The 13,575-nt window shown below is 38.3% G+C and overlaps 1 pseudogene across 1 annotated transcript; it reads left to right on the top strand.

Moving 5' to 3' along the window:
- The first annotated feature begins 12,055 nt into the window (after positions 1-12,055).
- On the top strand, positions 12,056-13,273 carry LOC307069647 (putative G-protein coupled receptor 160; annotated as a pseudogene). The gene is made up of 2 exons: positions 12,056-12,081; positions 12,436-13,273. The product of its transcript is annotated as a putative G-protein coupled receptor 160 (transcript).
- The last annotated feature ends 302 nt before the right edge of the window (positions 13,274-13,575 follow it).

Genomic DNA, 13,575 nt, shown 5'->3' with positions numbered 1-13,575 from the left:
TTGGTCTGGTGGGTTTTTACGTTGCTCCTTCATCTGCTGTGTGTTTGTCTGTCTTCTCATTTTGCTTAACTTACCGTGTTTGGGGTCTACTTTTCACAGGCTGCAGGTTGGTAGTTCCCGTTGTTTTTGGTGTCTGCCCCCAGTGGCTAAGTTTGGTTCAGTGGGTTGTGTAGGCTTTCTGATGGAGGGGACTAGTGCCTATGTTCTTGTGGATGAGGCTGGATCTTGTCTTTCTAGTGGGTGGGGTTGTGTTCCTGTCTTGCTAGTTGTTTGGCATAGGGTGTCCAGCACTGTAGTTTGCTGGTCGTTGAGTGGAGATGGGTCTTAGCCTTGAGATGGAGATCTCTGGGAGATTTTCACTGTTTGATATTACATGGAGCCTGGAGATATCTGGTGGACCAATGTCCTGAACTCAGCTCTCCCACCTATGAGGCTCAGGCCTGATACCCAGATGGAGCACCAAGACCCTGTCAGCCACATGACTCAGAAGAAAAGGGAGAAATAAAAGAAAGAAAAAGAATTACGTTATTAAAACTAAGAAAGTATTATTAAAATTTTTTTAAAGTAAAAAAAAAATGAGAGCAACCAAACCAATAAACAAATCCACCAATGATAAGAAGTGCTAAATCTATGCTAAGATAAACATAAAAATCAGAAACTACTGTTTGCATACAGCAAACCCCAAGTCTACAGTTGCTCCCCAAGTCCACCACCTCAATTTTGGCATGATTTGTTGTCTATTCAGTTATTCCACAGATGCAGGGTACATCAAGTTGCTTGTGGGGATATAATCCGCTGCTCCTGAGGCTGCATGGAGAAATTTCCCTTTCTCTTCTTTGTTTGCACAGCTCCTAGGGTTCAGCATTGGATTTGGCCCTGCTTCTGCATGTAGGTCACCAGACGGCATCTGTTTTTCACCCAGAATGGAGGGGGTTAAAGAAGCGGCTGATTAGTGGGCTCTGGCTCACTCAGGCTGGGGGGAGGGAGGGGTACGGAACGTGGAGTGAGCCTGTGAGGGCAGAGGCCGGTGTGCCGTTGCAACAGCCTAAGGCATGCCGTGTGTTCTCCTGGAGAAATTGTCCCTGGATCACAGGACCCTGGCAGTGGTGGGTTGCACAGGCTCCAGGGGGGAGGTGTGGATAGTGACCTATGATTGCACACAGGATTCTTGGTGGCTGTAGCAGCAGCCTTAGCATTTCATGTCTCACTCTCTCCTGAACTGCAAGGTTTCTACTGAGAAATCTAGAATCTTATAGAGTTTCTCTTGTATGGAATGAATCACTTTTCTCTTGGTGAATTCAAAATTCTCTTTGTCTTTGATTATTTACAGTTTGATTGTAATGTGTCTTGGTGAAATTCAGTTTGAGTTGAACCTCTTTGGGCACCTTTGACCTTCATGTTCCTGGATATCCATAAATAGCTCTTTCAAGATTTGGAATGTTTTCAGCCATTATTTCTTTAAGTAAGCTTTACATCTCTTTCTTGCTCTCTTCTTCTTCTGAGCTTCTCATAATCTGTATATTAGTTCCCTCATGGTGTCTGATGAATCCTGTAGGCTATCTTTGATCCTTTCTCTCTTTGTTGTCCTCTGACATGATAATTTCAAATGACCTGTCTTTGAGTTCACAGATTTTTCTTCTGCATGATGAAGTCTATTTTTGGTGTTCTCTGTGGAATTTTTCTTTATTCGATGTTTTCTTCAGCTCTAGAATTTCTCTTTGCTTCTTTTTCATTATTTCTATTTCTTTATTGAAATTCTAATTTTGTTCATATATGGTTTTCCTGATTTTGCTGAGTTATCTGTGTTCTCTTGTAGCTCACCAGCTTCCTTAAAACAACTGTTTTGAATTTTTGTCAGACAATTCATAGTTCTTCATTTCTTTGGGGTCAGTTATTGGAATATTATTATGTTCCTTTGGTAGTATCATGCTTTCTTGATTTTCCATTAACCTTGAAGTCCTGTGTTGCTGTTTTCACATTTGAAGCTGTAGTCACCTCCCACAGTTCTTACTGACTGGCTATAGGAGAGAAACACCTTCACCAGTCAGCCCAGCTATGGATTTTGAGGCACTTTCAGACCATTTCTATGGATGCACCAATTCTGCACTTCTTGTTCCCTCTTAGGAGGAGGGAATTCCTAAGATTTTATGTCTCTCTTGATCCCACAATACCAGGCAAGGTGCTGAGAGCCTCCTGTTTGTTTACCATAGTGCAGTTCCCTGAAATGCTCAAGGTTGTGTGCCTTCTCCCAATTTTGCAGAGTTGAGATGGCCGTTGGCATGTTTTCTCAAGCCGTCTGCAGAGGATCACACTTGCCATCTGTGGGGTCAAGCAATGGGAGCCGGCCACAGGGGAGGCTGAATAGAGCTGTGTTTTGGGAATTCCTGTGGGCCACTTGGGGGAGGGAGTGTTCTGAAGGTGAGACACACCAAGTGACTCATGGGTGTGCCTCCTGTTGCAGTCTGTGAAGCTGACAATAGGATCTATGGCCCATTATTGAATTCTGAGCCCTGGTTGTTGTGAGTCCCCACTTCTTCTCCCTGCACCCAAACTCTTCCACCTACCTCAGTATTCTGGGTGGGGCAAGAAAGAAGTGGACTTCTTGCTGAGGAAGCCATGAGTTCACTCACTATGTTTTCACTCTCCCTTGTGGGAGAAATTGTGTTGAGGGGATCTCTCTTGGCACTGAGCTGTGCTGCCTTGGGGGAAGGGTGATGTGGGTCAGGTGAAACTGTGCTTCTTACCCTCTTCAGTGTGTCTATTCTTGGATTTTTTTGCTCCATTGGTGTGCTGGAGCTTCTCTGGATTCCAGGACTTCCACAAAGGTACTCTTATGCTGGGGTGATTATGAAAATCTATACCTCTGTGGGAAGAGGATGGTAGAAAGGATGGTATTCCACCATCTTGCTGAATGTGATATCAATGGTAGGTTTTTGTAGATGAACTTGTCAAATTGAGGAAGTTCCCATGTTCCTACTTTGCTGAATGGGCATTGGATTTTGTTCAATCCAACTTCTGCATATATACATATATATATATATATTCATTCATACATATTCATATATATTCATGCAATTATCTTCTTCAGACTGTTGATAGGATAGATTACATCAATTGATTTTCAAATTCTGAACCACTTTTGCATATTTGAATAAATTCAAGACCAGCATGTAGGTCTGGCCCAGGCTCCTACAAAGTCACTGCTTTTGCCCTGGGTCCCGGTGCAAATGAGACCGTGTGTTCATCCTCCAATATTGGAGTCTCTGTTTCCCCCACTCTTCTGGAGCTCCTGCAAACAGGACCTGGTGGCCTTCAAAGCCAAATGCTCTTAGGGCTCCTCATCCTGTAGCCAGACACCCAGCCTGGGGAGCATGACATGGGGTTCAAAACTCACACTCCCATGGGAGAATTTCTGTGACATAATTATTCTCCAGTTTCTGGGTCACCCACCAGGGGGTATGAGATTTGATTATATTGTGAGTGCACCCCTCCTACCATCTCATTGTGATTTCTTCTTTGTCTTCGGTAGGTTCCAGTCTTCTTTATTGTTGATTGTTCAGTTTGTTGTGATTTTGATGTTCTCGTGGGAGGAGGTGAACTCAAAATCTTCTACTCCACCATCTTGTCTTCTGAAACAGAGTCATGCCAGACACCCCTGCCAGCATGGCACTGTGAGCTGTGTGGTAATAAAAATTTTATTTTGATTGCATACAAAAACTCTATACTTTTACTTTACCATCACATTTATGTTTTTGATGTCACGATTTATATTGTTTTACTTAGTGTACCCATTATCAAATTATTTAGTTAAAGTTATTTTAAATTTATTTTTGTGTGTGTGTCTTTTAACCTTTACACTTGAGTTAAATGTGATTTACACACTGCCATTAAAGTTTTGGAGTATTTTCAGTTTGACTCTATGCTTACATTTACCAGTGAGTTTTATACTTTTACAGGTTTACATGTTACTAATTAGCATCATTTTGGTTCAGCTTGAAGACTCCCTTTAGGATTTCTTGTAAAGGCAGGTTTAGTGGTGATTAATTACCTCATTTTTTGTTTGGCTGGCAAAGTTTTATCTCTCCTTTATATGCAAAGGACAGTTTTGCTGAGTAAAGTATTCTTGGAAGGCTTTTTTTTTTCTTTCAGCATTTTGAATACATCATTCTCTCTCCTGACCTGCAAGGTTTCTACTGAGAAACCCAGTCTTATGGAGTTTCTTTTGTAGGGAATGAGTCACTTTTCTCTTGGTAAATTCAAAATCTCACATGTTCATGATATATGCACTGTTCTTATAAATTATAGTATTTGATTTACTACTATTTTATTGAGGATTTTGCCTTTGTGTTAATGAAAGATATTGATGTGTATTTTTCTTATAATGCTTTTGCCTGGTCTTGGTATTAGGACAAGGCTGGCCTCATAAAATGAGTTAGGAAGTATTCCGCCTTGTTCTATCTCCTGGAGTAGCTTTTACAGAACTGGTATAATTCCTTCTTCAAATATTTGTTAGAATTCAATGGCCAACCCATCTTGGCCTGTGGTTTTCTGCTTTGGAAGGTATTAATCATTAATTCAACTCCTTTAATAAATAGAAGCCTATTCAGATTGTCTATTTCTTCTTGTGGGAGTATTGGATAATTGCGTCTTTTTAGGAATTGGTCAGGGTTATCAAGTTTGTGGGCATAGAGTTGTTCATTATATACTGTTACCCTTTCAGTGCCTATGGGATGTGTAGTGATCTCTTCTCTTTCATTTCTTATATTAACAACTTATATCTTCTTTTTTTCTTAGCTATCCTGGATAGAATCTTGTCAATTATATTGGTCTTTTCAAAGTATTTGCTTTTGGTTTTCAGATTTTCTCCAACGATTTCTTATGATGCCTTTTTACAGTAAATTTTAAACTGAGAATCAGAAAGGTTAGATTTTTCACCAAATTAAGAAACAATATTGCAACTCTTTGGGCCTTGTGTTACATCTCAATGCCTGAATATTAATTTCCAAACATAAATTTCCTTTGAGGCTAGGTCCATATTGCAATATTCTGATGAATAACAACATGAAATGACTTGTTATTTCTCCTGTACAGTAGGGCAATTTGGCAGTTTATTTAATGAAATTAGCTATTTAGTGCTGGGCTTTCATAGTGGAGGCTGAGAACATAGCAGTCCTAATCCTCATTATCATTGTTAGTTTAAATATTAGTCTAAATATTGGTTGAGCACATGTCTGTTAGCAATTGAACACATTTTATACCACTATACCTTCAGAACTTTCCTAGAATGTAGATATTCTTGTTCCCATTTTACAATGAAGAAACGGAAGGATCAAGAAGTTGACTTGTCCCAAATTGAGTGACAAACCTAACTTTGCTAGATTTTCTCCTTTTGATATTGTGTCAGTGACTAATCCTCAGTTTCTTATTCAATAAAATGGGAACGTTCCTATATGATCTGCCTCTTCTGTTCTTAGGTTAAATAGAACATACTGCTTCACTGTCTGTGTGGATCAAAGGAGATCACACATGTAAGGCAATTTGGGCATCAGTTGAACAGAGTAAAATGCTCAACAAATCATATTAATTCTAGTCAGTACTATGGTTATGAGTAGGTCCACTACTGTAAAAATTTCCAGACTGTGGTCGACTGATGGTGAAAAATACACTGCATTTCTATGGAGGATAAGCTTTCTTCTAAAAACGTTCTTTTTTTTTTAAATGTTCTTTAAAATGCATCTTGGTAGTAGTGACATCAACAAAAATGTCAGAGTAGGGAATTCCAAAGGACCATCCCTCTACAAAAACACTGGTAAAATCAACGTCAAAATCAACTGTTCAGATGTCTGGAAAACAGTCAAAGGTTTATAGCAACAAATCAAACGCTTAAACAAGAAAAAAGTGACTAAAACCTGGTAGGAGTGCATTGTGACATTTTAACTTACTTTCGTCCCACCCCACCTCCCGGGTTTGATGTCAACCCATGTTCCCAGTGTGGTTTCCTGGTGCTGGTGAAAGCAGCAGATCCTTGTTCTCAAAGAATTGTGATTGTCCATTTGGAACTGTCTGGTGGATCCCTGAAGGTCTAATGCAATGGACTTACCCTTTTTTCACCTAATTCAGATCTCTCTCATGTCAGAGAAGTGACCTCAGGGAGAGTGTTCCTCAAAAACCTTTACATGCAAATTGTGATAGTTAATATTTTTTGTCAACATGCCTGGCTATGGTGCCCAGTTGTTTGGCCAAACACCAGTCTGGATGTTGCTGTGAAGATATTTTTAGATGTGATTAATATTTACAGTTAGTAGACTTGGAGTAAAGCAGATTACTCTTCATTATTTGGGTGGGCATCAGCCAAGGTGAAGCTCTAAGGACAAAGTCTAAGGTTTCCTGAACAAGCTTTTTTTCTTCCTCAAGTCTGCTGCATAGAAATCCTGCCTGAGTTTCCTACCTGGTGGCCTTTCCTGCAGATTTCAGACTCAAGACTGTAAAATCATCTTTCACCTGAATTTTCAGCCTGCTGTTCTGTCTTACAAGTTATATGCTTCAATTCCTTATACTAAATTCTTCTCTCTCTCTCTCTCTCTCTCTCTTTTTACGTATGTGCAGTGTGTGTGTGTGTGTGTGTGTGTGTGTGTGTGTGTGTATAAACAAGAAATGAAGGTGAACACATAGTTTTAATCTGCCTAGGTAAGTGTTGAAGTTGTGCCCAAATGCACACACATAGCCTACCTGAAAAGACTGAGTTGTTTTTTTTTTTTTAATCCAGACATTTAAAGGGTTCTCAGGCCTCCCTGGTGGCGCAGTGGTTGAGAGTCCGCCTGCCGATGCAGGGGACACAGGTTCATGCCCCGGTCTGGGAGCATCCCACATGCCGCGGAGCGGCTGGGCCCGTGAGCCATGTCTGCTGAGCCTGCGCGTCCAGAGCCTGTGCTCTGCAATGGGAGAGGCCACAACAGTGAGAGGCCCGCATACAGCAAAATAAATAAATAAATAAAAAAAATAAAGGGTTCTCTGTGAAAACACTGGCTAATGAAATAAAAGCTAATGAACTAATAAAAGCTAATGAACAAAGGTAATGAGATAGAGTCATCAATGACCACATATGGCAAAGGATAGAGTCTCTCAAAAATAATTTTTAAAAGTCCATAAAAATACAAACAACAATAAACTCAAGAAAGGGAGGAGAATCTCATTTCCAGAGTTGCCTCTTTATAACATTCCAAATGTAGTTTTCAACAAAAATTTCAAAGCATGAGAAGAGATAAGAACCTATGTACTGTCAACTGAAAAACAATTGCACAAACTAACAGCTGAGAAATATGTTTTATTCAGTAGACATAATGAGGACTTAAGCCTGGGAGACAGCCTCTCAGCAATCAGGGACAACTCCAGCAAGGTAAGGAAGGAGCCGGGATATATAGGAGTTTCTGCCAAAAATCACTAGGTAGTTGGAAGGAAAAACCAGACATCTCAAGTTAATGAATTAGGCACTTTTCTATGTATGGGAAGATGCAAGAGTTGGGGCTCATTGAAGTCATTCCTTTGATGTGCACCTTAACTGTCTAGGGGCAGTATCTTGTTTTCTCCATCCTGAATCCCCTCAGGGTACACCTTCAGGGTGGGGGGCATCTGCAGTGGCTGATGGCTTGATGGCTGCAACACCCTTTGTTTACTGATATGGCAGGTGACATTCTTTGTCCACAGTACAATTTACAAAATAAATAATTAGTGGAAATGGTCCCTGAGGAAGAACAGATATTGGAACTACTAGAAAAGGCATTTAAATACCTGCTTTAAATATGCTCAAAAAGATAAAGGAAACTATAAATAAAGAATTAAAGGAAATCAGGAGAACAATGTCTCACAAAATAGAAAATTGTAATAAATAGATTGAAACTGTGAAAAGTCATCAATAAAATTCTGGAGCTGGAATGTCAGATAACAAATGAAAAATTCACTACATCACAGAAATTAACTAAAATAGATTGTAGGCCTAAATGTAAAACTGTAAAACTCATAGAAGATAACGTAAGAAAAAAAGTCTAGAAGACTTTGGATACAGCAGTGACTTTTTAGATACAACAGCAAAGGCACAATCCATTAAAAACAATTGATAAGTTGGACCTAATTAAAATTTAAAACATCTTCTCTGCAATAGACACTATCAGGAGAATGATAACACAAACCATGGACTGAGAGAATATATTTACAAAAGCATATCCGATAAAGGACTGTTATACAAAATATACAAACACTTAAAACCCAACAATAAAAACCCAAAAAACTCAATCAAAAAAATTGGCCAAAGACCTTCACAAACATCTCACCTCAGAAGATATGCAGATGGAAAATAAAGGTAAGAAGAGATGCTCCACATCATATGTTATCAGGAAAATTCCAATTAAAACAATGAAATACCACTACACACCTATTAGAATGGACAAAATCTGGAATACTGACAAGAACAAATGCTGGTGAGAATGTACAGCAACGGGACTTCTCATTCATTGCTGGTGGAAATACAAATGGTATAGCCAACTTTTGGAGACAGTTTGGCAATCTCTTATGAAACTAAACACACTCTAACATATTATCCAGGAATCACACCCCTTGGTATTTACCCAAAGAATTTTAAAACTTATGTCCACAAAAAATCATGCACATGTATGTTCATAGCAGCTTTATTCATGTTTGCCAAAATTTGAAGGCAACCTCCAAGTTCAACCTTCAGTAGGTATAATGGAAACATAAACTGTGGTACATCCAGACAATGGAATATTATTCAGTGCTTAAAAGAAATGAAGTGTCAAGCCATGAGAAGACAATGAGGAACCTTAAATGCATATTACTAAGTGAAAGAAACCAATCTGAAAAAGCTACACACCTGTAAGATTTCAGCTTCACAATATTTTGGAAAAGGCAAAACTATGGAGACAATAAGAAGATCAGTGGTTTCTAGGGTTTCAGGTGGGGAGGCATGAATAGGTGGAACACAGAGGAATTTTAGGGCAGTGAAAACTCTCTATATGGTTCTATAATGATGGATACATGTCATTTATACATTTTTCCAAACCCATAGAATGCACAGTACCGAGTGAACCTTCATATAAACTATGGACTTTGGGTGCTTATGACGGATGTGACAATGTGAGTTCACCAACCGTAACAGATGTGCCACTCTGGTGAGGCATGTTGATAATGCGGGAAGCTATGCATATGTAGAGGCAGGGAGTAATTGGGAAATTTTTATACTTTTCTCTTAATTTTGCTGTGAAACCAAAATTGCTCCTAAAAATAAATAAACATGCACACCACACACACACACAGAGGAACACATAACAGGAGCCACACAGGTAATTTCAAACGTTCTTGTGGCCACATTAAGAAAAGTAAAAAGAGGTGAAAGAATTATTTTTTTAAATTCAGTAGAGGTTTTCAACAGCAGATTTAAAATCACAGAAGAATCAGTAAATTTGAAGGCCAGGCACTTGAGATCATCCATTCTGACTCTCAGAAGGAGAAAATAATGAAGCAAAATGAAAAGAGACCAAGAGAACTATGGTGCGCCATCTTTAGAGCCAATGCATGCATTACAGAAATCCCAGAAGGAGGAGACAGAGAAAGTGGCAGAAAGAATATTTGAAGAAATAATGGAAAGAGCTGTATTTCGTACACTATTGAAGCTAAGTAGGCATTAAATAATTTGTCTTAGCAAATTGACCCTCAGCCCTGGTACCATCCAGACCTGCTGTCTACGTGAACAGCTTCCCCAAGAGCAGAAAAGAGAGAAGAGTCATCAAGGGAAAATTAGACAAATCAAAGTCCTCTGAGCAACTGATAAAACAACTGTTGATAAATAGAATATCAAAAGTAATATTGTAGATCTGAAAATACAGTCAACTAAAACACGATCTAATTGACATATATAGAACACTCCAGTCAATAACAGGCAGAATACATTTTTTTCAAGTACCTACAGAACATCCACCAACATAGACCTTTATCCTGGGCCATGAAACAAACCTTAACAAGTTGAAAAAAAATGATATCATTCCTACAGAGTGGGTCCTCTGACCATAATGGAACAACATGGGAAATCAATAATGGAAAGACAACAGGAAAAATCTCTGAACACATTGAAATGAAACAACATATTTATAAATAGTCCATGAGTCAAGAAGGAGATCACAAAGGGAATAAAATATACATGGAACAGAATAAAAATGAAGTCGCTGGAACAGTGATGACAGGGAAATTTATAGCACTAAATGCTTATATTAGAAAAGAGAAAAGGTCTCAAGTAAACGTTTCTATCCCAAGAAACTAGGAAAAAAGAGAAAAATAAACCAAAAGAAATCGCAAGAAAGGAAATAATCAACACCAGAATGGAAATCAAATTGAAAATAGGAAAACAACAGAGACTATCAAAGAAATTATTAGTTTTTCAAAACTGTCACTGAAATTGACAACCCTCTAGCAAGACTGACAAAAATACCAGAGAGATGACACAAATCACCAGTGCCAGGAGTTAAACAGAGGATATGGTTCCAGAGTCTGCAGCTATTACAAAGTATAATATGGGAATACTATGAATATGCTCATAAACTCAACAATTTAGAAGGAAAGGACCAATTCCTCGAAAACCAAAAAGTATCAAAACTCAAAGAAGAGTAAATAACTAATCTGAATAGCACTAAACCTATTCAAGAAAAAAAAACTTGAATTTTTAATTTAAAAAAAATTCCAAAAAAATTTTCCATGCCCAGATGATTTAAATAGAAAATTATATGAATCAGTTAAAGAAGTCACACCTCTGTCAAAAATTAAAAGGAGGAAAATCTTCCCAACTCATTTGATGAGGCCAATATTAATCAGACACCAAAACTAGACAAAGACAATACCAAAAAAGCCATTATGTATCAAATCCCTCATGAATATAAGCACAAAAATTGTTAACAAAATATTAGCAAGATAAATCTAACACTGTATAAAAAAATTATACATCATGACCAAGTGAGAGTTTTTCCAGGTTTGCAGTGTTGTTTCAACATTCAAAAAATCAATTAATGTAGTCCACAAGGGCTAAACAAGAAAAATAATGATTACATCCAGGAACAGAGAAGATTATTGACAAAATCCAACACCAATTCATGATAACAAATTTTCAGAACATTAGGGATAGTGATGAATTACCTAAGCTTGGTAAAGAACATCGACAAAAACCCTACAGCTAACTTCATACTTAATAGTGAGAGACTGAATGGTTACCACTAAGATTGGGAACAAGGAAAGGATGACCAACCTCTCCACTCTTATTCAAAAAAAGGAAGTTCTAGCCCTTAAAATAAGTAAGATAAGAAAAAGAAATGAAAAACATATAGACGGGAAATGAAGAAATAAAACTGTCCATATCTGCACATGACACTGCCTACATAGAATACAGCAAGAAAACTACAAAAAAGAACCTAAACAAAAAACAAAACAAAACAAAAAAACACACTCCCAAGCACCCACAAAACCCCAAAGCAAAAAACAAAAATTGAGTTAAATCAGGTCTGTGGATACAAAATCAGCACTCAAAAGTCAATTGTGGCTTGGAGCCTAGGCCAGCACTTCCTGGTCAAGAGCCCTCAGAACCCTCAGAACTTAGATAGGATTGTAACTGGTCCCAGTGGCCCTGTTCCCTGCCCCACACCTTTGCCTCTGTTCCAGGGCACTGCACAGGGTGGGCGGGACAGAGCCAAGAGGGTGTGAGGGGTTCCTGCCTCTCCCTGGGGCAGTCACCTGGGGTCCAGGGCTGCTGGTCCTGGGGCGGTGACCTCATGGCACATCTGGTCGGGCCCCCAGCGCCTGGGAAGCCCAGCACCAGCCAAAGCAGCTATGTCTGGGGTGGTGTCCAGAGGTGGCTGCAGGGTCATTCCTCCGCATTCAGGGGGATGCAACCAGGTGGAGATGACCTGCTGGGAAAAGTATAGCTAAGAGGAAATGCACTGCCTTCCTCCACATTTGTGCCAGTGACTCGGAACTTATGCTCCGGGCATTGTGGTGTAGCAAAATGAAATGCAAGGAATCAAAAGTAAGGTAATTGAAGGCAGTGAAGTTGAAATAAAACATAAACATCATCAGAAAGACCCACTGGAGAAAGCAAAGGATGGAAAATAAAATAAAGCAGTGTTTTATCATATGTATTTCAGCAGGCCTTTTGAAATTTAGAAAACATGATTACTTTTTCTTTAGAGGACTGCTCTTTTCACTGCCACTTCAATCAAACCAACCAGCCCCTAGATGTCAGCTGTTTGCTATTCTTCATTTTACTTGGGAACATATTGTTAAATATCTTCCAGCTAGGAATGAGAAGAAAAAAAACACATAACAGAATTTTACAGGTTCTTTTTGTTTGTTTGTTTTCTTTTCTTTTTTCTTGCATCTCACTAGCATTCATCTTTTATTTTTGGTAAACATTTCCATGCTATCCTACTTCCTGGAGTCTTGTACTTTTTGGCATTAGGTTTACTAAATACCACATCTGCTGATTTAGTCAAATTATTTCTTTTACTTATGGCTTTTTCTATTAGAGTTTTCCTGAGTTTGTACAAATTATTACCTGAATCTCTCCAAAACTGCCAAGCTTCCATTTAATCGTCAAAAATGATTTTATTTCTTCACAGTAATTTGAATTTATATTTCAGTCCTTGCTTATCTTTTGGGAGATGCAGCTATCTACCAAAGCCTGAAGGCACAGAATGTTTATTCTTTTCAATGTCCTTTCTACTTCAATGTTCAGTTACTGTCTGTCATTTTTCATGGTGATGATTTTATCTGTGGCTTTTATAATCTCTTGGTCAGAAGTCATTACCTTGGTACAGGCTATTAGGATAACTTCCTATATGAATGAGACTATCCTATATTTTCCCTTTCATTCTGCTAGTTACACTGTGAGCTCTAAACAAGTATTCCTGACCAAGCTAGTATCTGTTTTCTTGGTACCCGGTTGCCATTTGCACTACTTCAAGTAACCATCCTTTTACTTAAAGTACACATTCCAGCCTACACTGAGATGAACATTCCCTGGTTGTATTTTCTCAATAGTTTTCTCATTGCTGCAGTTTATTGGTTTGATTGCCACAAGCTTAATTTGGGAGATACCGCATTACCTGTAGATCCACTTATCAACTGGAAATGCTGCGTCATTCCACTTACAATTCATAATCTTGAGCAAACTGAAAAGCCTACACCCAAAATAATTTATTATATGCCATTCATATTTCAATAAAGCTGGGAAAAATTAATTTGTTAATATGTTGTCATGTTAAAACTAATCAAAATTTACAACTACAATAAGAATCATACTTTTACAAACAGGAAAGAATGACAACTGAGACATGAAAAAATGGAACTGAAGCTTCCTCTCCCCTAATTTTCATAACTTTTCAGAATGTACCTTTTGGGGCTATGATATTATTTGTTAAATAGTGATCTTAAAAGCAAAACAAAATACTTCCAGTGTTTATACCTGCTCAGTAACACTTTATATTACAAATATTAGTTTGTTATTAACACTAAAGTGAAAAGAAT

Source organism: Hyperoodon ampullatus (genome assembly GCF_949752795.1).
Source record: "Hyperoodon ampullatus genome assembly, chromosome: X".
Classification (NCBI taxonomy): domain Eukaryota; kingdom Metazoa; phylum Chordata; class Mammalia; order Artiodactyla; family Ziphiidae; genus Hyperoodon; species Hyperoodon ampullatus.
The sequence above is the reverse complement of the archived record's forward strand: the minus strand, read 5'-3'. Positions and strand labels throughout refer to the sequence as shown.